Below are 22,249 nucleotides of genomic sequence, written 5' to 3'. Positions count from 1 at the left end.
TGACTTCTTCCACAAATATGTCATCCCTCAGCACCTTTTTGTCAGCAAAATCTTTGTCAATAGAGTTTGAACTTTGAACTTGAGATGCTCCGTAGTCGAAGGGAAACCTGTTCAACCAGAAATACCATGGACAAAGTTGTTCTTTTTGAGCCAGGATTTTCCCTCCCTTCCCACCTCTGTGTTCTAGATTTTTTTAATGGTATTGATACTTTTGCATTGTATAGATGGCCAAACACAAGTGATTTTTGAGCGCCTCCATTTTTGGGTACTTAGCCTGAGATGCCTTAAAGGGCCTGATTTGCAAAAAATGCGGCACACCCACTCCCTGAGAATCAGGCTCCAGTAAGAGGCCCCAGTCCCTGTTGAAAATCCAGACAACTGTTCTGCTGGAGACTGTATCTAATGCCAGTAAAAGGACCTGTAATATGTATCTAAACAACCAAAAAGCTGAAGCAAATTAAGGTGCTCTCAGGATATATGGCCGAGTTCAAGTCAATAAAGAGGGTCTCTCTGTTAAATTCTTTTCTATGGATCTTTTACTGCAGAGCTTCTGTTCACTGACTGCATGAAACTTAGAAGCGATGACCCTTTAAAATGCATAGCCGTGCCCCATCATATCGGCAGGGTTTTGTTGATGTCACACTTAACCACAGATTAAAAAAAATCAATAGGAATTGCACAGTTATGATGGGCAGGTCCCATCTAGAGCCGCTGAAAAACTCCTAGTGTTTTCAGTGGACTTTGGCTCATGCCCTGTATTCTCAGGGATGGTTCTGTCCATGGGGAACCTGAGACACTGTTCAATTCAGAACAAAATGAAATGAGAATGAAAGACATTTCTCAGTGGCCCAGTTATATGCACAATTGAACGGCATGGGCCCAGATTCTCAACTTGTCTATGTTGTCAGAGCTCCTACTGAAGTCAACTATATAGAACCATAGGACTGTAAAGTACATCAAGAGGTCATCTACTCCAGTTCCTGCACTCAAGGCACCTGACAGGTGTTTGTCCAACCTGCTCTCAAAAATCTCCAATGATGGAGATTCCACAACCTCCCGAGGCAATTTATATATACAAGTTGTTCACAATCAGGGCTGTCCAGAAAACAACAGTTGGGTTTTGCAAAAAAAACCAAAACACACATGGAGATTTTGATATTTGTTTTCGTTCAGCAGTAAAATGAAAATCAAGACCTTTCAAATATTTAGTGAGAAAATGAGTGAGAGAGACTAGCCAGGGGGCTAGGGTTAAGATGGGGCGTACCTCGGTTCAAGTCCCTACTTTGCCTGATTCAGAGTGAACCTGTGTTTCTCACCTTCCCCATGAGTGCTCTGGCCCATTCTGAGGTGGCTCTCTCTTGCTCATGTTTTTCCATGAAAAATTTCAGAAGGTCTCATTTCCATTTTGCATTGGAACATGAACAAATTTTGAAACGTCGAAATTCTTCATGAAATGGAACTTGGTTTCTAGCCTGCTCTACCAACTATACATGTAGCTGGCTATGGCTGACCCTGGCCTTTTTGAACCCTCCTAGACCATCTGAGCCTTAGGCCAGGTCTACCCTACTGATCTGTGTTGGGATATCTACGTCTCTCAGGGGTGTGAAAACTCCCCACCCCGAGTGATGTAGTTATACCCACCTAGCCCCGGTGTAGACAGCGCTACGTCAACAGGAGAGAAGCTTCTTCTGTCAACACAGCTACTATCTCTCGCAGAGGTGGAGGTGGAGCTGAGGGAGAGCTCTCTCCTGTCGGCATCAGAGCGTCTTCACTTACGCACTACGGCGGTGCAGCTGAATTGGTGTAACGGGGCCAGTGCAGGGTTGTAAGTGTACACTGCCCTTAGCCTGCCTCATTTAGCTCTTTCTTGGCTCCTCAGATACTTTTCCTACATTTCCCCCTTCTGAGGTTGCTGAGGCTTTTCCTTTGCCCCAGGATGGATTTCTGGCCTCTGCTTTTCTCTCTTCTGGGCCCCTGTGAAGTCTGACTTTTCTCTCTTTCCTCCTGCTGCTCCAAAATGCCGCCCTGGATTGTCCCACCACGGAAGCACTCCAACAAGGTAGCTGAGGAAAGGACCCAGTTGTCCATCAAAGCATCCCTCGTCCTTAAATCTGTCAGTCAGTCTTGTTCCAGAGATATGAAGCAAATGTAGTGGCTGTGGTATCTGGCAAGAAGCGAGGGGGAGTGATTGCAATGAGAGATTGTTACTGGAATGAGAAAAGGAGCAGTTTCCGCCCTAGCTACCAAAGATGAATGTTGCCAACTGCCCAAGTTCGCGTTGTCCATAGGCTTCCACGAAGATCTGTCTTGGATATGGACTCCTCCATTCACTTAAGGCACAGGGAGAGATTTTCCAATCATAATGTTTGCTTTGATCAAAGGTGAAAGCCTCATAACAAGATCCAAGGGCTGGAAGTTAATGCCAGGCAAAAACAAATTGGAAATAAGGCACATTTTTAACAGTGAGGGTGATTAACCATGGGAACAAACTGCCAAGGGACATGGTAGATTCTCTATCTCTTGAAGTCTCAAAATCAAGACTGGATGCTTTTCTGGAAGATATACTTTAGCCAAATACAAGTTATGGGGTTCAACACGGGTATTTGGGTAAAATTCCATGGCCTGGTATATCGATTCAGACTAGATGATCTAATGCTCCTTTCTGTCTTTATAATCTATGAATCAATGAATTTTTCTGGAAGTGTATTTCTTCCCCCGGTGACCCAATTCTGCAGCCTTTACATATGGATCCTAGGTCCTCATTCCTGCAGCTGGTCAAAAAATGCAGTCTTTTTGTTGAAATTTGACCGCTGGTTGGAAAAGAGCAAATTTTTTTTGCCAAACCCTCCCCACCCACACCCCAAAAAATCATCAGAAGTCCAAAAACTTTCAACCAGTTCTACTCCCTACTTGTGCCAGATCCTTTGTAATCTGTCTCTGAGGCTGGGGAATGTATCGCTGAAAAGGAGGGCAGAAAATAATGTACCATACGATGCTTCGTTAATGTAAATGTAGCAACTGAGATCAACACCTCGGGGTGTGTTCTGCTGTACAATGACACATCCACACATTGTCTCTGCCCTGAAGGGGCTAACCTAAACTGACAAGCCAGAATGACAGTGGAAACAAAGGCACTGAATGGAAATTGAAATACCCTCTTCATCCCAGCTGCTTTCCCTTCAGTTCAGCCACAAGCAACATGGGTGGTGCAGTGATTGGAGACTTTATCATTATTTTTATTATAGTAGCACCTAGAGGCCTCAGCCAAGGACATTGGGGGCAGGGAGTTTCCCACTCACTAAGAATTTACTAACTAAACACGTAAGGCAGATGAGGAAACAGAGGGGAAGTAACTTGCCCAAGGTCACACAGCAGATCAGTGGCAGAGCCAGGACTCAGATCAGGTCAAGTTTTCTGACTCCAAACTCAGTGCCTTATCCACTAGATCATACTGCCACTTTCCTGTGCCAGATTTGCAACTGATGGGGCAACTGGCCAAGTAAAGTACTCGCTGTGAGTAGGAGTGACAGAACTGGTCTGTCAATGAACAGGAATTCCAGATAATGTTTAGCTTCACTCTATTCACTTTCCATGGTGTGTTCTAGCCACTGTGGTGTAATTTTGCCAACAGAGCCAAGCATCACACGCACCACCTAAGAGGCAGTCATCCTCTTCAGCCCCTGAGCTTCAGAGATGCTGTAGAGGTACAAGGCGCCCTGACAACAGTTTCCTCCATGTCAGTCAGGTAACTGGAAGTAGGAGAGCAACACGGTCTCAGCCACCAAACGGAGATGGCGAAACAGATGAGCAAGATAAGGGAGGAAGGAGAGATGGGCAGGAAATGACTTTTTTCCCCCACTAAAAATGTCTCCAAAACTGAGTTTCTGTTTTTGTCCAAAGTTTTTCTTCAAAATGTGATGGGTTTTCACTGGAAAGCTTAAAAATTGGGGGTGGGAGGAGGGGTGGGGGTTGGCAACTGAAACCTGCAATTTTTCAGCTTAAAATTTGAAAATTTATGAACTTTAAAAAAAATGTTGTTTGCCAAAAATATTGTTCAGTGAAAACTCAAACACTTTTGACAAAAATGGACATTTTTAGGAAAAAAATTCCGTTTAATTGAAAAAGCCATTTTTTATTTAAAAAAAAAAAAACCACTCTCTTCGGTGGCAATCTTTTGACCCCCCTCTGTGAACAAGCTGTTTTCCTCACACACATTTTAGGAGCAGGTAGTGGTATGTCAAGCAGTTTATCAGAAATCAACCAAAACCTTGCCTGAACTTTGAAAAGGTTTTTTTTCTGATATATTTATACAGTTCTGCGCTCCTTGGGTTTGGTTAGAAGTTCAAGGATTGAAATGCCATAAGAAGTTGCTTGCTGCATTTTAACCGAAGTAACTAAGCAATAAGACAGGTTTCAGAGTAGCAGCCGTGTTAGTCTGTATCCGCAAAAAGAACAGGAGGACTTGTGGCACCTTAGAGACTAACAAATTTATTAGAGCGTAAGCTTTCATGAGCTACAGCTTACTTCATCGGATGCATGCAGTGGAAAATATAGTAAGGGGATTTTATGTACACAGAGAACATGAAACAATGGGCGTTACCATACACACTGTAACAAGAATGATCAGGTAAGGTGAGCTATTACCAGCAGGAGAGGAAAAAAACCCTTTTGTAGTGATAATCAAGGTGGGCCATTTCCAGCAGTTGATAAGAAGGTGTGAGGAACAGTAGGGGGAAAAAATAAACGTGGAGAAATAGTTTTACTTTGTGTAATGACACATCCACTCCCAGTCTCTATTCAAGCCTAATTTAATGGTGTCCAGTTTGCAAATTAATTCCAATTCAGCAGTCTCTCGTTATAGTCTGTTTTTGAAGTTTTTTTGTTGTAATGGACACAAATCAGATGTCAAGAATTATAACATTCAAAAACCAGTCAGAGAACACTTTAATCTCTCTGGTCACTCGCTTACAGACCTATCTTTATCAAGAGAATTCACATAGCACTACCCATTTGTCTAATTCTTTATTTTTTCCGGTACTACCTACAGCTCCCTCTAGTGTCACAAAGAATATGTACTCTGTCAGGATCTATTGAACGAGAATTATCTATGGCTTACTTTAAGCTCTCATGTTTCCAGCCCAGCCAGAATTAAGAAGAGTTGGAAATCACACAAGCCTGGCTAATCATGTAGGATTTTCAGCTTGATTTCTGGAATGCAGAGGTTTGGATAAGGATTCAAAAGGAGAAGAGGAGTCGTGCCCTCCAAATTCAGAGGGTCCACTCTCAGGACTTTTCAGTAGAGTAATACTCATGTCTTCCACACATAGGACAGCAGATCAGCTAACCCTTGGCATAGGCTTTATAAAGTAGTCAACCCCATTTACCTTATTCTTTATATACTCATTGCAATGATCTTTCAGTGATAACTAAAAGATAGTATTAGAGACTAAGAAACTATAAGTATTCTTATTTAAATTGGGGTAGCATGCAGGAGTCCTAACTATGGACTTGGACTCTTATTGTGCCAGATGCTGTACAAACACATCATAAAAAGATGGTCCTGATCTGAGTATAAGACAAGAGACCACAAAATTCTCAGTTTGCATACCTTACATTACACCCAGACACACACCTGTATCATGCATTAAATATTTGTTCCAGATCAGTTGATTAGTACTTTTCAGACGATATTAAAGAAAATGAGACCGATCCTCATTTGGTGTCTGTCAGAGTAACTCTACAGAAATCAGTGGAGTTATGCTGAGTCACAGCCTAGCTTTGTATTACCACAGTGTCATGAGAACGCCTGTTCTCACTTTCAGGTGACATTGTAAATAAGAAGCGGGCAGCAGTATCTCCCGTCAGTGTAAACAAACTTGTTTGTCTGAGCAACTGGCTGAACTAGGAGTAGGACTGAGTGGACTTGTAGACTCTAAAGTTTTACATTGTTTTATTTTTGCATGCAGGTATGTAAAAAAAAATCCTACATTTGTAAGTGGTACTGTCACAATAAAGTGATTGCACGACAGTACTTGTATGAGGTGAACTCAAAATACTATTTCTTTGATCTTTCTTTACAGTGTAACTATCTGCAATAGGGTTAGCGCCCTAGGCTGGAACTTCAGAGATGTGGGTTCAAGTCCCTGCTTGGTCACAGACTGCTTGGGTGAGTCACTTAGGACTGACTGTGCAAAAGTGGTTAGGGGTTGTGAGACTGACCATCCTGCATTTTGGGTGTCTAGAAAATCACTGTGGTTCTCAAGCCTGAGTTCAGCACCTGAGCTCCCATACAATCAATGGGGAGACAGTGGAGCCTTATGGGGAGTGGCAGGGAGCTGCCAAAGACAGGGGGATGCGCCAGCCCCCACCCCGTCTCAGAGATAGGTGGCTAAATCTGGGCTACAAGGGAGTTGCCGATCTCTGCTAGCAATTCTCAGCTTCAAATCCTCTCTTGGCCTGAGGGTCCTACTCTGGATGACTAATTAAAGAGGGTCTGGAGCAGGGGGACTGGATCCTGGGTCTCCCACATGAGTGCTGTAACCACCAGGCTGTAGAGTCATCCCCACACTCATATTCTTGACCTTGCTTGCTCTCTCTTACAGAGTCCTTTGGGCCAGAGAGCGAGAGCACACAAGCATGCGAATGGCTCTGTAGTCTGGTGGCTCGGTATGAGAATGGCTCGGTAGCCCCCATGTGGGAGACCCAGCATCCAGTTCCCCGTCTCTGCTGATTCTAATTAGTTACCCAGAGTGCAGCAGGAGAGCCTGAGGAAGCTCCACATTAGCATAGCCCAGTGGCTAGGGAACTCACCTAAAAGGTAGCAAATTCCTTCTCCCCCTCACGTGGAGTGGGGACTTGAACCAGGATGTCCCACATCCCAGGGGAGTATGCTAACCACTGGGCTAAAAGTTATAAGGGACGTCATCCTCTGCTGTTTTGTGTGAATTCACCTGAGGAGTCTGATTCCACCTCATGGAGTCCTGGAGCCCAGGCTCCAGCCTGACCCTGAACATCTACTCGGCAACTAAGTAGCTCCTTAGCCTGAACCCCATCAGCCGGAGTCAGCTGGCACAGGCCAGCCCTGGGTTTTTCACTGCAGTGTAGATGTCGCCTATGGGGACGTCTATGCTGGAAAAAACAAACTGCGGTTGTGAGTCTCAGAGCGCAGGTCAGCTCCACTCGGGCTTGTTGGGTTCATGCTGCAGGGCTAATCATTGCCGTGTAGACGTTTCCGCTCGTGCTCTGCAGCCCAGCTGGGGCGTGGATCTCAGATCCCTCACTACAGCCCGAGGGGGAACATTTACACTGCCATTTTTAGCCCCGTAGCACAAGCCTGGGTCAGTTGACCCGGGCTCAGAGACTTGCTGCCATGTTTTTCTTTGGTTAGTTTTTGCAGTGCAGATGCACCCTGATTCCTGTTCTGACCCAGATTTCCAACGCCTGCTCCAACCACTAGACCTGATGGTCAATGTCCCACACAAAAGCTCAGGGTGTACCCATTATAGCGGGGATTTTAAAACAGTTGAAAATAAAGCGTATATGATGGGATTTTTTTTTAAAGCACTCAGTGTTTCCCTAACTCTGCTCCCACTGGAGTCAAGGAAAGTTTTACCGTTAACTTCACTGAGCGCAAGCTTAGGCTAGGGCTGAGCGCATTTGAAGATATTATCCCCAGAGCATGTTGTACGTGTAAATAGTGTTTAATTTGTAATGAAAGATATGCCAGGGATCAAGCAATTATTTTACTTTCATGACTGACCCAGGAAGCCCAGAGTTGCCAGGACTATGAACTGCCAAGCCCAGAGGCCGGGGCTATGAACTGCCATGCCTAGCCCTGGCAAGCTCTGGCACAAATTAGGCACCATCCTAAGGAGAAAGTAATACCCTCTTCCCCTTTATCAACAGACCAGCTACATTCCCCATGTGAAGGCCCCAATCCTGCAACTGGATCTGAGTGGAAGAAGCCTGGAGGTATCCTAGTGATTTCAATTTGCCTCTAGATGGGTGCCTGGGTCAGCCCACTCAGATCCAATGACAGGGTAAGGCCCTGGTGATCTGTAAGTAATGCTCTGCATCAATGCTACACAGAAGCTGTTTTGAAAAGGAAGCCCCAGCTTCTCTAAGTGGCTTGTTGCTGCGTGTTTGGTAGAGACAGAAGATTGTTTGTTTTGGCAGACGCAAAAATGCTGATGAGAGCAGAAAGTGAACACGCCAGGCATCAAGTTTAATGCCAAATGTTTTGAGATCGGCATAGTGCTGAACTGGAAAAAGCTCTAAACCCACTAATGAGAACTATTAAAACTTCAGAAGAGCTAGAATTTGTTATGAAAAAACTTAATCTTTCGGAAAATCATCAAGCATAAAAGTGACCTGCAAAGATGCTAACTCACATCTGAGATTGTGAAGTCTGGTTAGGGGACTTAGCCAAAGGGGGTTTTGAAAATTTTAGCCTATGTCTACACTTCAAATGCTACAGCTGCAGCATTTCAGTGCAGGCACTGTGATGGGAAGAGTTCTCCCTTCACTATAGTTAATCCACATCCCCTAGAGAACATAAGAACGGCCAGACTGGGTCAGACCAAAGGTCCATCTAGCCCAGGATCCTGTCTTCCGAAAGTGGCCAATGCCAGGTGCCCCAGAGGGAATGAACAGAACAGGGAATCATCAAGTGATCCATCCCCTGTCACCCATTCCCAGCTTCTGGCAAACAGAGGCTGGGGACACCATTCCTGCCCATCCTGGCTAATAGCTATTGATGGACCTATCCTCCAAGAACTTATCTCGTTCTTTTTTGAACCCTGTTATAGTTTTGGCCTTCACAACATCCCCTGGCAAAGAGTTCCACAGGTGGACTGTGCATTGTGTGAAGAAATACTTCCTTTTATTTGTTTTAAACCTGCTCCTTATTCATTTAATTTGGTGCCCCCTAGCTCTTGTGTTATGAGAAGGAGTCAATAACATTTCCTTATTTACTTTCTCCACACCAGTCATGATTTTATAGACCTCTATCATATCCGCCCTTAGTCGTCTCTTTTCCAAGTTGAACAGTCCCAGTCTTATTACTCTCTCCTCCTACGGCAGCCGTCCATCCCCCTAACCATTTTTGTTGCCCTTTTCTGTACCTTTTCCAACTCCAGTTCTCTTTTTTGAGATGGGACGCCCGCATCTGTGCACAGTATTCAAGATGTGGGTGAACCGTGGATTTATAGAGAGGCGATATGCTATTTTCTCTCTTATCAATAACAAACAAAGGATCAGATTGTGACCTGGTGTAAGAGGATGCAACTTTTCAAAGACAATGGAGTGGCATCTTTTTGCATTTGGCTGGAATCTGACCCAGTGTTTCTGAGGCTTGATCTGCACTTAAGTTATTGCTACGTCAGTCAAGGATGTGGGGGAAAAAACCACATCCTTTAGTGACATAGCTCTGCCCACAAAAGCCAGTGTGGACACAGGAATGATTACAGAAGAGAGCATCTGTCAGCGTAGCTCAGGGTGTTCCTGCATCAGCAGCTGAACCTCTTCTGTCTGCCTATGCTGCGTCTACACTCGGAGCCTATGCCGGCATAGACGTGCTAGCATAGGCTTTGCAGTGTAGATGTAGCCTAAGTAATTCCCCAGTCTGTGGGCGAAGAAAGGCCGGTGGAATACTGGAGTAGTTATGAAATCGATCTTCTAAATGCTCGCTTCACCGAGTCAAGGTCAACAAAAGAGGGGTTTGGCTCTTTACTCCACATTTTTCAGCACTCCACAACCACGAGTGCACGCTACGGTCTAGAAGCGAGAGAATTCAGAAAGGTATTTCGCCAGTTACGTGAAGGTGGGAGCTCAACAAGTTGGACAAGTCAGATCCTGTTGCTGTGAAGCTTGGCTCTTGATAGATAATTGTGCAGTAAACATAATGTGATACTTATGGCCAGCTTCCAACATGGCAAATACCTAAGATGACCTAGTATTTGTGCTAAGTGAATTTATTCAGGCTTAAATAGAAGGCCAGCTCCCCATGATAGGAAGAGCACATAGCCTCTCCTGGCTGGGGAAACCAGGGTAGGCTTGCAGAGTTGCAGCCATGGAAGGAAGCGCTGGGATGTGCAAAGCCTGGCTGTAGCCGGGAGAGTGTAGGGAGAGGTACATGCAGCCCTGTGGGCCCCCAGTATCCCCGTTCCCTATGGGTAGCCCTGGCATCTGGGCTGCAGTCCCCCGACCCGGTGCTCCACAACCCAGGGCAGAGGGCTTGAGGAAGTGTTGGGGCCCCCAGCTCAGCCCCTGGCACTGGGACTCTGGGAGGGGGGAGGTTCTTCTACTGGGTGGGTCTGTGGGCACCATAGGTGCTGCCTCCAATGTGGATGGGGGCCTTGGAGGGGGTGTCCCAACTGCAGTGCTGCCCCATACTGCTGCCCTGGGCACGGGCTGGATAGAAGGTTGCAGCTGCTGAGTCTGCGCTCAGCCAGCCAATAATAATAATTAATAAATGCACAGCCCAGTGCACGTCCTAGCCTTTCTGCGAAGCAACAGAATCCCAGAAAACCCACCTTGCATGCTGTGAACGTGAACAGGCTTTTCCAAAGTGCTCAGCATTGGCCTAACTCTGCTTCCATTGACTTTTCCCCCTGACTCCTTCATTGGGAGCAGAGCTAGGCCAGTGCTATAGACTTCTGAAAATCTCACCCTAATGGTACAGTACGTAGACAAGGTGCTGGCTAGCCTAATTCCAGCACTGCTCCACAGAGGTGCACTTCATCTGAGTTTTTATTTGCAATACCACTGAAAAAAGGTATTTGCCATGCTTTGCTTTGCCAAGGTGTCAGTCAAAGTTTAGTTATCATCTTTGCAAAATCAAAACAAAATCTAAGTTTCTTCTGAACATGTCCAGTCTCTGCAGTTCTCGTTCGATAAACACATCATAGTCACTGCAGTCAGACATGCTCTCACATGGAATGCAAGCAGGAACCCAGTTACACACAAAAAAATTAAATACCAAGAAAAAATGCATTCGTCTGTTTAAGGGTGTGGCTAAAGATAGACAAAAGCAGGTGAGTTTCCCTTTCTGGAGATCTCGATCTCTGCTTAGGTTACTCTGGCGCTGGCAAACCAGGTGCCAGCTCATGCCAAGATACCTATGCCCCACTTGACAAACGCAAAGTTTGAATCAGTCTGGTTCCCCGGTGTGTTGGAATTTGTAAAGTAGGTATAAAACTGGGCTTAGCAGTGCTTAATTTGTGCCAGGGCTTGCCAGGTTCTCAGCTCTGGCAACTCTAGGCTTGGCAGTTCATAGCCCCGGACCTCTGGGGTTGCCACATCAGTTATGAAAGTAAAAAAATTGCTTGAGCCCCGGCACCTCTTTCATTACAAATTAAGCCCTGCTGCTTACTGTTTACTGAATGCTTCTGAGTTGCTGCATGCATTCATCTCATTTCTAGTATCCATATTAGATCTAATATCCCATATTGTAAGGTAATCTTTGAGCATTTGCACTGTAAGCCTCTATGATGGTGTAAATCACCAGACTGAGTGTAAAGGGGACTTGGTGTAAATGAGAATCAGGCCCTTTGTGTACATTTTTAAGGGTAATTAACGATTAGAACAATTTACCAACAGTCATGCTGGACTTTCCATCACTGACAATTTTTAAATCAAGATAAGATGTTTTTCTAACAGATCTGCTCTTGGAATTATTCTGAGGCAGTTCTCTGGCCTATGCTATCTAGGGGTCGCACTAGATGATCCCAGATATCCCTTCCTTCTGGCCTTGGAATCTATGAATTTGGCAGGCCCGGAAAGAGGGTCTCAAAAGCAAGAAGCCCCGTTCAGTCAAGGGCAACTCTGGGTGGAGGACAGTCCTTGAAGCCCCAGCTCTTGTGGCAGAGCCTGGCTGAGGACAGAGCCTGCGACTACAGGTTGTCTGAGCCCCCTGAGACGGAGGCGGGCCGGATGGGAAATGATCACCCCAAGATGCCTTCCAGTAGTTTGCCTGAGGCCAGTGAGCCACACTGTGGCTTGCCAGAGGCTCCCTGAAAGAAGGGAGGCCCTTCAGATGTTTGTTGTTTCTTCTCTGGAACCCCAGAAGGGGTAAGGTCCACTGGAACCCAGCTTCCATCCCCGGGCCGGTACTGCTGACCACCTGGACCTGGCAGATGAGAGACGGAGTGAGCATAGGACCCTATCATACCCCAAAGGGGTGCTCGGGAGGGACTAAGTGCACAACACACAGCGAAGTGCTACTCCCTCGAGCAGTCCCCTTGGAGCTCCTTTTTTCACATCTCTCCTTGCGCTTGCTCCACCCTACAGCCCTGACCTCATGTCCACACTCTCCTCTGTGCCCTCATCCCTCTCTGGAGTCCTGAGTGCAACCTGAGCCCTGTCCGCCCACGCAAAACCCAACTCACGTGTCGGCCAGGCTTGTTTTGCACAGTGTGAATGGAGACTGTGAGTGCAGAGTCTGTTGATCGGCAGGCCTCCAAAGATTTGCCAGTGTGGCTTAGCACCCAAGAGCCAGTCAGCTTTATCTTGCCCCATCTCACACCATTTCATTAACCCTCCTGTTGCTTGCTTTTCTTGCTACCCCTTGGCCTCCATGCACTCAGCATCCAAGTTCCTCCCGCTCAGAGTGGCTTACGGTGACTGACCCAGGTATAATGGACACCACCATATCATTTCTGAGGATGGCCCATTACGTGACATCAATTCCCTGATGCACCTGAATTTCACGAGGAGATCAAGAAATTGCCGTGGGATTTGCGTACCAGGACTGAGAATAAAGTAGCTGAACACAAGCAGAAAACTGGTGGGAGCCCTGCCCTAAAACCTACCCCTATCCACACGCAGGGAAAAGATATTCCTGATTTCTTGAGGGCCAGAGATATTTCTGGGGTGTTGCTTCTTGACATTGCCGTTTACCAATTAGTCTGTGCAGCGCCGAGCACAGCGGGGCCCTGGCCCATGACTAGCGTCCCTAGGTGCGATGACAATACTCCTACTACTACTAATAGTTCTAACATACACATGTTCCTTAGCCAACATTTTTGCTTGTTCAGAGAAACTTCAGGGAAGAGCAATGCAATTGTTGGTGTTCCTTTGTAACAATCAGGGCTCGGGTTCACTAGCTTAGTCGGTCTTTTTCTTCTTCTTGTCTGAAGAGTCTGGTGCAGCAATTTTCCCAGATGCAGACGACAGGGTGAGGCCTCAGACAACAGCTGTGTTGTGTGCTTGGCTAGTTCAGAGCCAGGAGGAAGATACAACATGATGCCCAAATGGATGGACTTTGACTCATCAGTGGACCTGCTGTCCTACAGAGCAGGACCATGAGCTCAAGGCAGCTGCAGTCACTCTCCAGAGAGAATCAGGAGGGTAACAGGAAATAACTAGGATAGAAGCAGAGAAGACTGTTATCTTTTGTTGTTTTTTGCTGGGCAAAGAATGTGAAGAACCCACCTGGGCCCAGTTGGGTCCCATATAACCATGTTCACTAACTCCCACAAACAGGCAATGCCTAGCTACACACATTGATTTCTGGCGGCTACTGAAACAACAAACACATTAGAAAGTTCATAAGCTATTTTAATGGATACCAGCCGATTCCTACACACTATAGAGAGCATCACAAGGCCTGATCCAGTGCCCATTAAAGTCAATGGAAAGGCTCTCATTGGCTTTGGGCACTGGATGGGATGTGCAGTCAGGCCAAGCAGGGGGCGCTTCATGTGGAGGATATTAGCTAGCGAAGGGAGAGTCTGGGGAAGCAATGAAAACCAGCTGGGGGGCGGGGGGTAGAAGCAGGCCATGTGTAACCCAATAGGAAATGTCAGAGAGAACTGGGAGGTTATATAGCTGGTGAAAAGAAAAGCTGGGGTTTCAAGATGATAAATGTGAATGAGACTCCCAGTGATTTGAATAAGAATTTGTCTTCCTTACTGCTAATCTTCTTGGCTCAGGCGAGATTATTTAATGGCTTGCTACCCAGACATGCAGACAGCCATACGCAAAAGTACGTAATGAATGAGGGGCTGAGTGAAGAAGAATCAATTACCTTGGCCGTGAAGGCTCATAGCATAGCAATTTACCTGGTGTGGTGAATGTGTCCGTCCATTGCCGCAGGGTCAGAGAAAGCAGACCTTCCCTCTCATGCAAACTGCAATAGAAATGGAAATGGAATCCACAGTACTGAGAGATATCTGATGTCCTCTGCTGGGTGAGGCAGCTGAATGGACACGCAGACCGTGCAGGGCTGTATTTAGTGACGTTGTGTATGTTGGCTTTCCTGACTGGAGCATGGCAATCCATTTCAAATTTTGAAACTTCATCCCCATTTCAATTTTTTTAAAGGAAAACATTTTGTCAACACTCTCCCTCCTTTTTTGGACCAACTATAGAGCTGGCCAACAATTTTTAAATTTAAAAATTTCAGTTGAATTTCAAATTGGGGGAGGGAAAGGGAAACAAATTTGGGAGGGATCCATAAAGGTTAGAGACTCAATTTAAATGTATACCCCAAATTAAAAAACATAGTTAGAGAAGCAAAAAAGTGCCACTGTGGCTAAACAACAAAGTCAAAGAAGCAGTGAGAGTCAAAAAGGCATCCTTTAAAAAGTGGAAGTTAAATCCTAGTGAGGGAAATAGAAAGGAGCATAAACTCTGGCAAATGAGGTGTAAAAATATAATTAGGAAGGCCAAAAAAGAATGTGAAGAACAGCTAGCCAAAGACTCAAAAAGTAATAGCAAAAAAAAAGTTTAAGTACATCAGAAGCAGGAAGCCTGCTCAACGATCAGTGGGGCCACTGGATGATCAAGATGCTAAAGGAGCACTCAAGGACAAAAAGGCCATTGTGGAGAAACTAAATGAATTCTTTGCTTTGGTCTTCACGATTGAGAATGTGAGGGAGATTCCCAAACTTGAGTCATTCTTTTTAGGTGACAAATCTGAGGAACTGTCCCAGATTGAGGTGTCATTAGAGGAGGTTTTGGACCAAATTGGTAAACTAAACAGTAAAAAGTCACCTGGACCAGAGGACATTCACCCAAGAATTCTGAAGGAACTCAAATGTGAAATTGCAGAACAACTAACTGTGATATGGACCTATCATTTAAATCAGCTTCTGTACCAGATTACTGGGGGATAGCTATTATGATGCCAATTTTTAAAAAAGACTCCAGAGGTGATCCTGACAATTACAGGCCGGTAAGCCTGACTTCAGTACCGGGCAAACTGGTTGAAACTATCATAAAAAACAGAATTATCAGACACATTGATGAACATGATTTGTTGGGGAAGAGTCAACATGGTTTTTGTAAAGGGAAATCATGCCTCACCAATCTACTAGAATTCTTTGAGGGGGTCAACAAGCATGTGGACAGGGGGATCCAGTGGATATAGAGTACCTAGATTTTCAGAAAGTCTTTGACAAGATCCCTCACCAAAGGCTCTTAAGCAAAATAAGCTGCCATGGGATAAGAGGGAAGGTCCTCTCATGGATTGGTAAATGGTTAAAAGATAGGAAACAAAGGGTAGGAATAAATGCTCAGTTTTCAGAATGGAGAGAGGTAAATAGTGGTGTCCCCCAGGGGTCTGTACTGGGACCAGTCCTATTCAACATATTCATAAATGATCTGGAAAAACAGTTTTTAAGTACATAAAAGGTTGTTACAAGGAGGAGTGAGAAGAATTGTTCTTCTTAACCTCTAAGGATAGGACAAGAAGCAATGGTTTTAAATTGCAGCAAGGGAGGTTTAGGCTGGACATTAGGAAAACCTTCCTAACTGTCAGGGTGGTTAAGACCTGGAATAAATTGCCTAGGGAGGTTGTGGAATCTCCATCATTGGAGATTTTTAATAGCAGGTTAGACAAACACCTGCCAGGAATGGTCTAGAGAATATTTAGTCCTCTCATGAGTGCAGGAGACTGGACCAGATGACCTCTCGAGGTTCCTTCCAGTCCAGGCTATGATGATAGTTAAATTCAAAGCAGAATGCAAAGAGTTACAAAGGAATCTCACAAAACTGGGTGACTGGGCAACAAAATGGCAGATGAAATTCAATGCTGATAAATGTGAAGTAATGCACGTTGGAAAAGATAATCCCAACTATACGTATAAAATGATGGAGTCTAAATTAGTTGTTACCACTCAAGAAAGAGATTTTGGAGTCATTGTGGATAGTTCTCTGAAAACATGAACTCAATGTGCAGCAGCAGTCAAAAAAGCAAACAGAATGTTGGAAATCACTTAGAAAGTGATAGATAATAAGACAGAAAATATCATATTGCCTCTATATAAATCCATGGTTCACCCACACCTTGAATACTGCATGCAGATGTGGTCGCCCCATCTCAAAAAAGATATATTGGAATTGGAAAAGGTTCAGAAAAGGGCAACAAAAATTATTAGGGGTATGGAACAGCTTCCATATGAGGAAAGATTAATAAGACTGGAACGCTTCAGCTTGGAAAAGAGATGACTAAGGGGGGATATGATAGAGGTCTATAAAATCATGACTAGTGTGGAGAAAGTAAATGAGGAAGTGTTATTTACTCCTTCTCATAACACAAGAACTAGGAGTTACCAAATGAAATTAATAGGCAGCAAGTTTAAAACAAACAAAAGGAAGTATTTCTTCACACAACGCACAGTCAACCTGTGGAACCCTTTGCCAGAGGATATTGTGAAGGCCAAGACTATAACAGGGTTCAAAAAAGAACTAGATAAATTCATGGAGGATAGGTCCATCAATAGCTATTAGCCAGGATGGGCAGGAATGGTGTCCCCAGCCTCTGTTTGCCAGAAGCTGGGAATGGACAATAGAGGATGGATCACTTGATGATTACTTGTTCTGTTCATTCCCTCTGGGGCACCTGGCATTGGCCACTGCCGGAAGACAGGATATTGGGCTAGATGGACCATTGGTCTGACTCAGCATGACTGTTCTTATGGCAGTGGTGTGGCCTTATCTCGAGTACTGTGTCCAGTTTTGGGTACCATGCTTTAGGAAAGATATGGTCAAACTGGAGAGAGTCCAGAGGACAGCAACAAAAATGATAAAAGGTTTAGCAAACCTGACCTATGAGGAAAGTTTTTTAAAAAGTGGACATGTACAATCTTGAGAAGAGAAGACTGGGGGGAAGGGGGCTGATAACCGTCTTCAAATATGTCACAGGTTGCTATAAAGAGGACTGTGATCAATTGTTCTCCATGCCCACTGAAGGTAGGACAAGAAGCAATGGGCTTAATTTACAGCAAGGTGTATTTAGGTTAGATATGAGGAAAAACATCTAATAGCAAGGGTGGTTAAGCACTGGAATAGGCTTCCAAGGGAGGTTGTGGAATTCCCCTCCATGGAGGTGTTTAAGAACAGGTTGGACAAACACCTGTCAGGGATGGTCTAAGTTTATTTGGTCCTGCCTCAGCGCAGGGGGCTGGACTTTGATCGCTTCTCAAGGTCCTTTCCAGCCTAACATTTCTATGGTTCTAGCTCAGTGTCTTGACAATAACACAGCTGGAGTTTGTGTATCTCTTCTCCTTTCTCTAACCTTTTTAATATGTCAGGTAGGGCTTGCTTTTTTAATTCAAGTAACACAACATCTATAGGGCCAAGTTGTCAGCTAGGTCTTCAGTGGGCCTCTGTATTTATGCCTGCAGTTTATTGTAAATGCAATGAAGGTTACCTAGAAGTCTAGGTATCTGATTTGTGGGTACAGTTATATATTTAGATGTCCAAGTGATGTTAATTTTGCCTGTATTTAATTGCAGCTTCAATTTTATACTTGCAATTATCCCCACCTATTGTCTGTGGGAGTTAAAGCAGAGGCCAGCAAAATCAGGCCAATAATGCAGGGTACAAGAACATGCAGTCATCTTGAATCAGGCTACATATTGGTGTCTGTACATTACCGTGGGCTACCTATAGCTGGTTGGTTGCTTCAAGTGAGCAATGCAACTATCCAAACACTCTGCATTCAACAGTGTCTCACAGTGCCAAGGATTTTCTGGGTGGCACTGCTGACCACAAGACTCAGGGATGCTGCCTGAAGTTTGGGTCCTTCTCCTAATGAAGTCAATGGCACAAATTTGGGGGGTTTAATGCCTATTTTTCATTGTTTTTACCACGTTGGCCCCATTTTCCATGACAAAGGCACTAACCCTAAGCTGCCCATCTCCTAGCAATGTCCCTGCGCACAGATCCAATATGTTTACAGTGGTGTGATCTCTGCTGAGGGCACCAACTAGCCAGCCAGATGGGTTCCCTTATGGACCATGAATGAAGGACTAGCAGAGCTGTGGGGGGTAGGGGAGGTCAGCAGCAGCACTGGTATAAGGACAAGTCAAGTGAGCTATAAAAGGCAGTCACACATGGAATTCCTGTTGACCCAAGTCATCAGCAATGTAGGGAAAGAGACCAACATCAGCCTCTTTGGAAGGTTGGGAACTCCAGTGCAGACCCTCAGATAGAAATCTGCTGGAAGAAAACATTTCTCTCAGGAGGGATTTCCTACATCCATCTATCATCTAAACCCTGTGCCTTCCACCACGAAAAGGTTGCTGTCCAGAGCTATGCTTGGTCTGGCCTGAACAGCCTGTCTACTGTGACCACTCATGCTAATATTTCAGATACCATAATCTTTGGCTTGTTCTTCCCTTTCTGCTGCTGACCCTGGAGGAGAGGACAGGAGAGGATTTGGATGGCAGAACTGACAATAGGGAAGTACAGGAAACAGAGGAAATGTATCCTTGACGTAAGAGGAAGAGTCCAGGACGTGAGATGATAGAAAGGGCAGGAGCTGCTGAGGAAGGACAGATGTTGGAAGGGGATAGCAAGGAGGCCACGTGAGATGAGCTGAGAGACCATTTGCGAGGGTGGCTGAAAGGTCCCGGCAAGTTCTAAAAACAAGGGTGGCCATTTTGAAATGGGTTCTAAAATGCATGCGGAGCCAGTAGAGGTGTGTGAGGATGGGCTGATAATAGACACGCTTCTCTGTAAGGGAGAGAAGGAGACCAGCAGTGTTCTGCATAGGTTGGAGTCTGAAGAGCTGGGACTTGGGAAGATCATAGACAAGGCAATAGGAGACGGAGGAGTGAGTGAGGATTTTAACAGAGCCTGGGTCAAGACAATGGCACACAATGTTTTGGAGGGAGTTGTAGGTATTTTTGCATACAAGAAGGAGTTACCTGCACAGAGGAGGATGACCCCAAGGTTATGGATAGGAGAGAAATGGGAGATCTGAGTCGGGGATGGAATTAAAAGCGATCCAGTTCTGCTCAAGGCTGTTCAAGAGAAGCCTTTCTGTCCTTATGGTGAGGAGTTAGCTGAAGGGATGTGAAACGAAGCCACACGTGGATGGACTAACCACAGGCAGCAAGGGGTGGACAGGAAAGAGAAATGAAGGGTCAGATTTTCCAGAGTCCATGAGGGGGAGTGTGTGCACCTAGCGATTGGCATATACCTGAGCAAATCAGGCTGCTAAGACATGCCCTTGAGTCTGTGCATGCAAACCAGGCATGTACGCTTTTGAAAATCTGGCTGTAAAGGTGCTGATAAATATGTGTAGGTGAGTATCCTTAGAGGCAGCTGAAGTTAAAGATAGAGGTAAGATGAGTGCCAGCAAGAAGATAGATAGGAAAGAGTGGGGGGCCAAGAACTGTTTGGGACTCCAAGAGGTGTCTTCTTGGCACAGTGGAAGAACGGCACTAAGACACTTCAGAACCAGACGTTAGATAGGTAGAAGCGGAATAAGGACATCGGGAGTCACAGTAAGGAACACGGCCCATTGCAGCCAGATGTCAATCCCAGTCCCTCCAAGGGGTGTGGCGACTGGCTATGAGTGGCAGGGCCCCATCCATCAAAGAGGATGCTGACCTCTTCCTCCGGGACTACAGCAAAAACATCCAGCTTCCCTTAGTCAAATAGCTGTCAAATAGGATTTTTCCAAAGTCATCTGCTACCTTGTTTCTTTACTAATGTGGTTGGATTGTTGGGCCGTGGGTGATTCCCGGGATTTTGTAGCTGGTACAAGTTTATGGACCTTGATTGCAGCTGCTTGGGTACAGATTCCATGGAATAGCAAAGGGGTGTCTGTGTGTACTGAAAGTTAACAGAGCTGGGCAGGAATTTTTTGACACCTTTTTTTTCAGAAATTGCCCACTCATTCAAAAGCAAAACTTCCTGCAGGGATGTGTCCATTAGGACAAATTGTTTTGTTATGTAAAAAAATTTAAAGGTTTAGAAAATCCTGGAATGCTTTGACATTTTCAGAACACTGTTTAGATTTGTATTTTTCCAGTTTGAATTTTTTTTTTCATTTAAAATGTATGCTTTGTAGGGTTTTAAAAGATTTGAAATCAAAATGAAACCCTTTCAAATGTATAAAAATGAAATATTTTGATTGACCTGACACAAAAACATGTTTGGATTTTCAGTTTGCAAAAAATTCTGAGATTTTTGCCTTTTTATCCTGATTTGGGATGGGAAAAATTTTCAAAATCTTGAAATATTTTTGCAGGAAGGGAAATCCACGATCCAATCGGCTCTAATTAGGTTGCTTTCACAGGATGGCAACATTTTATACTTTGTTCTGCTTTCTAGATTTTCCTTGCAGTGATAAGAATTATTAAGACGTAGTTGGATCTGCCAACCCTGTAGATGCTGAGGGACAGCGTCAATGCCCTTCCCTGTAGATACATCAACTTGGTCTCCATGCTGATGGGGCTTGGATCCACTTGAATGTTTGAGCTCCTGTGAGATCTGGTGTTTTCCCCAAGCGGGAGATACATGCTAGGGCTAGGCCTTAGAATTGGACAGGTTCATCCAGATTTTGGCAAGTGAATCTGCTAGGCCTTGGACAGGATGATCAGGATTTGGGTATCAGACGAAGACCAGGTGAGTGGCAGCTCTGACTGTCTGATAACGCCCCCATTTTGCTGCTACCAGGGCAGGTTGCCTTTAGATGTTAGTTTGCTATTACGGTGATATAGCTTATTAATACAGTTGGCCAGAACTGATAAATGTGTGTCTGTCCACTTAGGTATCATCCCTTCTAATGAGAATCTGAACAGGCTGCTTGTCAGGGCTGGAAAAATCTGCAGTCTCTTCAACCTGTCTTACAATATGGGTGATGAGCGTGCCAGGTGTTTGCTGCCTGCTGTCAGAGGCTTCCCTGCCTTGGCACACTCAGTAGTAGGAAGGTGTCCTTCTGGGAGGGAAGAGCAATGAGTTTGGATTTCCAGGGGTTGCCTAGAGAGGCCTCCTCTGATCAGCTGCATGCAAAACCAACAAGAGCTGGTCCTCCAGCGCCTAGAATGGCCAGGAGCAGTTGGAAGCCAATCAGAGTCCAGCAGGCCGGATAAACGAAGTAGCTGCTTCTGGCAGGGGCTGGTTCTGGGGAAGCCAGGACGGGGTGCAGCCAATTGTTTGACTACACTTGTGGTTCGTTCTTAAAATGTTCAAGACAAGAGACCAAATAACTGAACTTAGCCAAATGTATTGTCTGCTGACAAAGCAGTGCAATATGAAAAGGAGACATTCATGCCCTCCTTCCAGGAAGCAATTCTTATCTCACGGCATGTTCACCTGACACAGCAGATGTGCTTCAAAGCCTGCACTCCCCAAACCACTTGTACTTATATTCACAAGTTAGAAAGCACTTTCTCTGTCACTTAAGATCCAACCCACCAGTTGGTACCAGTTCCTTAATTTGTTGTTTTGTACTTTTCTTATCTTCGTTTTGGATACTAGCATTCTAGATACTGCTCTGTGAGGGTATCTCCAGGGCAGAATATTAATTTTCCTATCCACTTATGCCCACTGTTCCAGCAAACTATGGGGTATACCAGTGAATAGCACTGTGGGAAAAACAATGCAATTCAGTTAGCATAACTGCCCAACATTAATACATACAATATTCACGCCGCACGCTTAATACTTACTAATGCGGTGTATGGCATATGTGTAACATAGACATTGGCTCATAGGGGAAAGAAGACTCTCTCCCTGCCCTTACCCAAGAACTTGACAGTATTTGCCTCGGATCTCTGTCAAGGATTGTTTGTTAGGAGCTTTAATGTTCAGCTATTTTGAGTTCAGTATTAATTTGTTTTCTGTAAAACCTGAGGCAAGCCCATTCCACGGGCACTGGGCTCAGGTGAGTCCTTGACACATGCTACACGCCAACTTTTCCAGGAGTTTATGGCAGAAAAATCCAATTCCCTTCCCCAAGGAGAAACAAGAGGTGGTGACACAGGAGAACTCCATGCTGGCCATCAAAGCA

General features: G+C 45.0%; 1 long non-coding RNA gene across 2 annotated transcripts in view; it reads left to right on the top strand.

The window, feature by feature from the left end:
* LOC142071666 (uncharacterized) overlaps positions 1-22,249 on the top strand; it is a 75,129-nt gene that overhangs the window by 20,636 nt on the left and 32,244 nt on the right. Inside the window, exon 2 of one of the 2 annotated variants that reach the window (XR_012667892.1) lies at positions 6,081-6,166. The exons of the other annotated variant lie outside the window; for it this stretch is intronic. This is a non-coding gene — a long non-coding RNA (uncharacterized LOC142071666). The remainder of the gene's footprint in view (positions 1-6,080; positions 6,167-22,249) is intronic. 2 annotated transcript variants of the gene reach the window in all.

The sequence above is a fragment of the Caretta caretta genome, chromosome 3, assembly GCF_965140235.1.
Source record: "Caretta caretta isolate rCarCar2 chromosome 3, rCarCar1.hap1, whole genome shotgun sequence".
Classification (NCBI taxonomy): Eukaryota; Metazoa; Chordata; order Testudines; family Cheloniidae; genus Caretta; species Caretta caretta.
The sequence above is the reverse complement of the archived record's forward strand: the minus strand, read 5'-3'. Positions and strand labels throughout refer to the sequence as shown.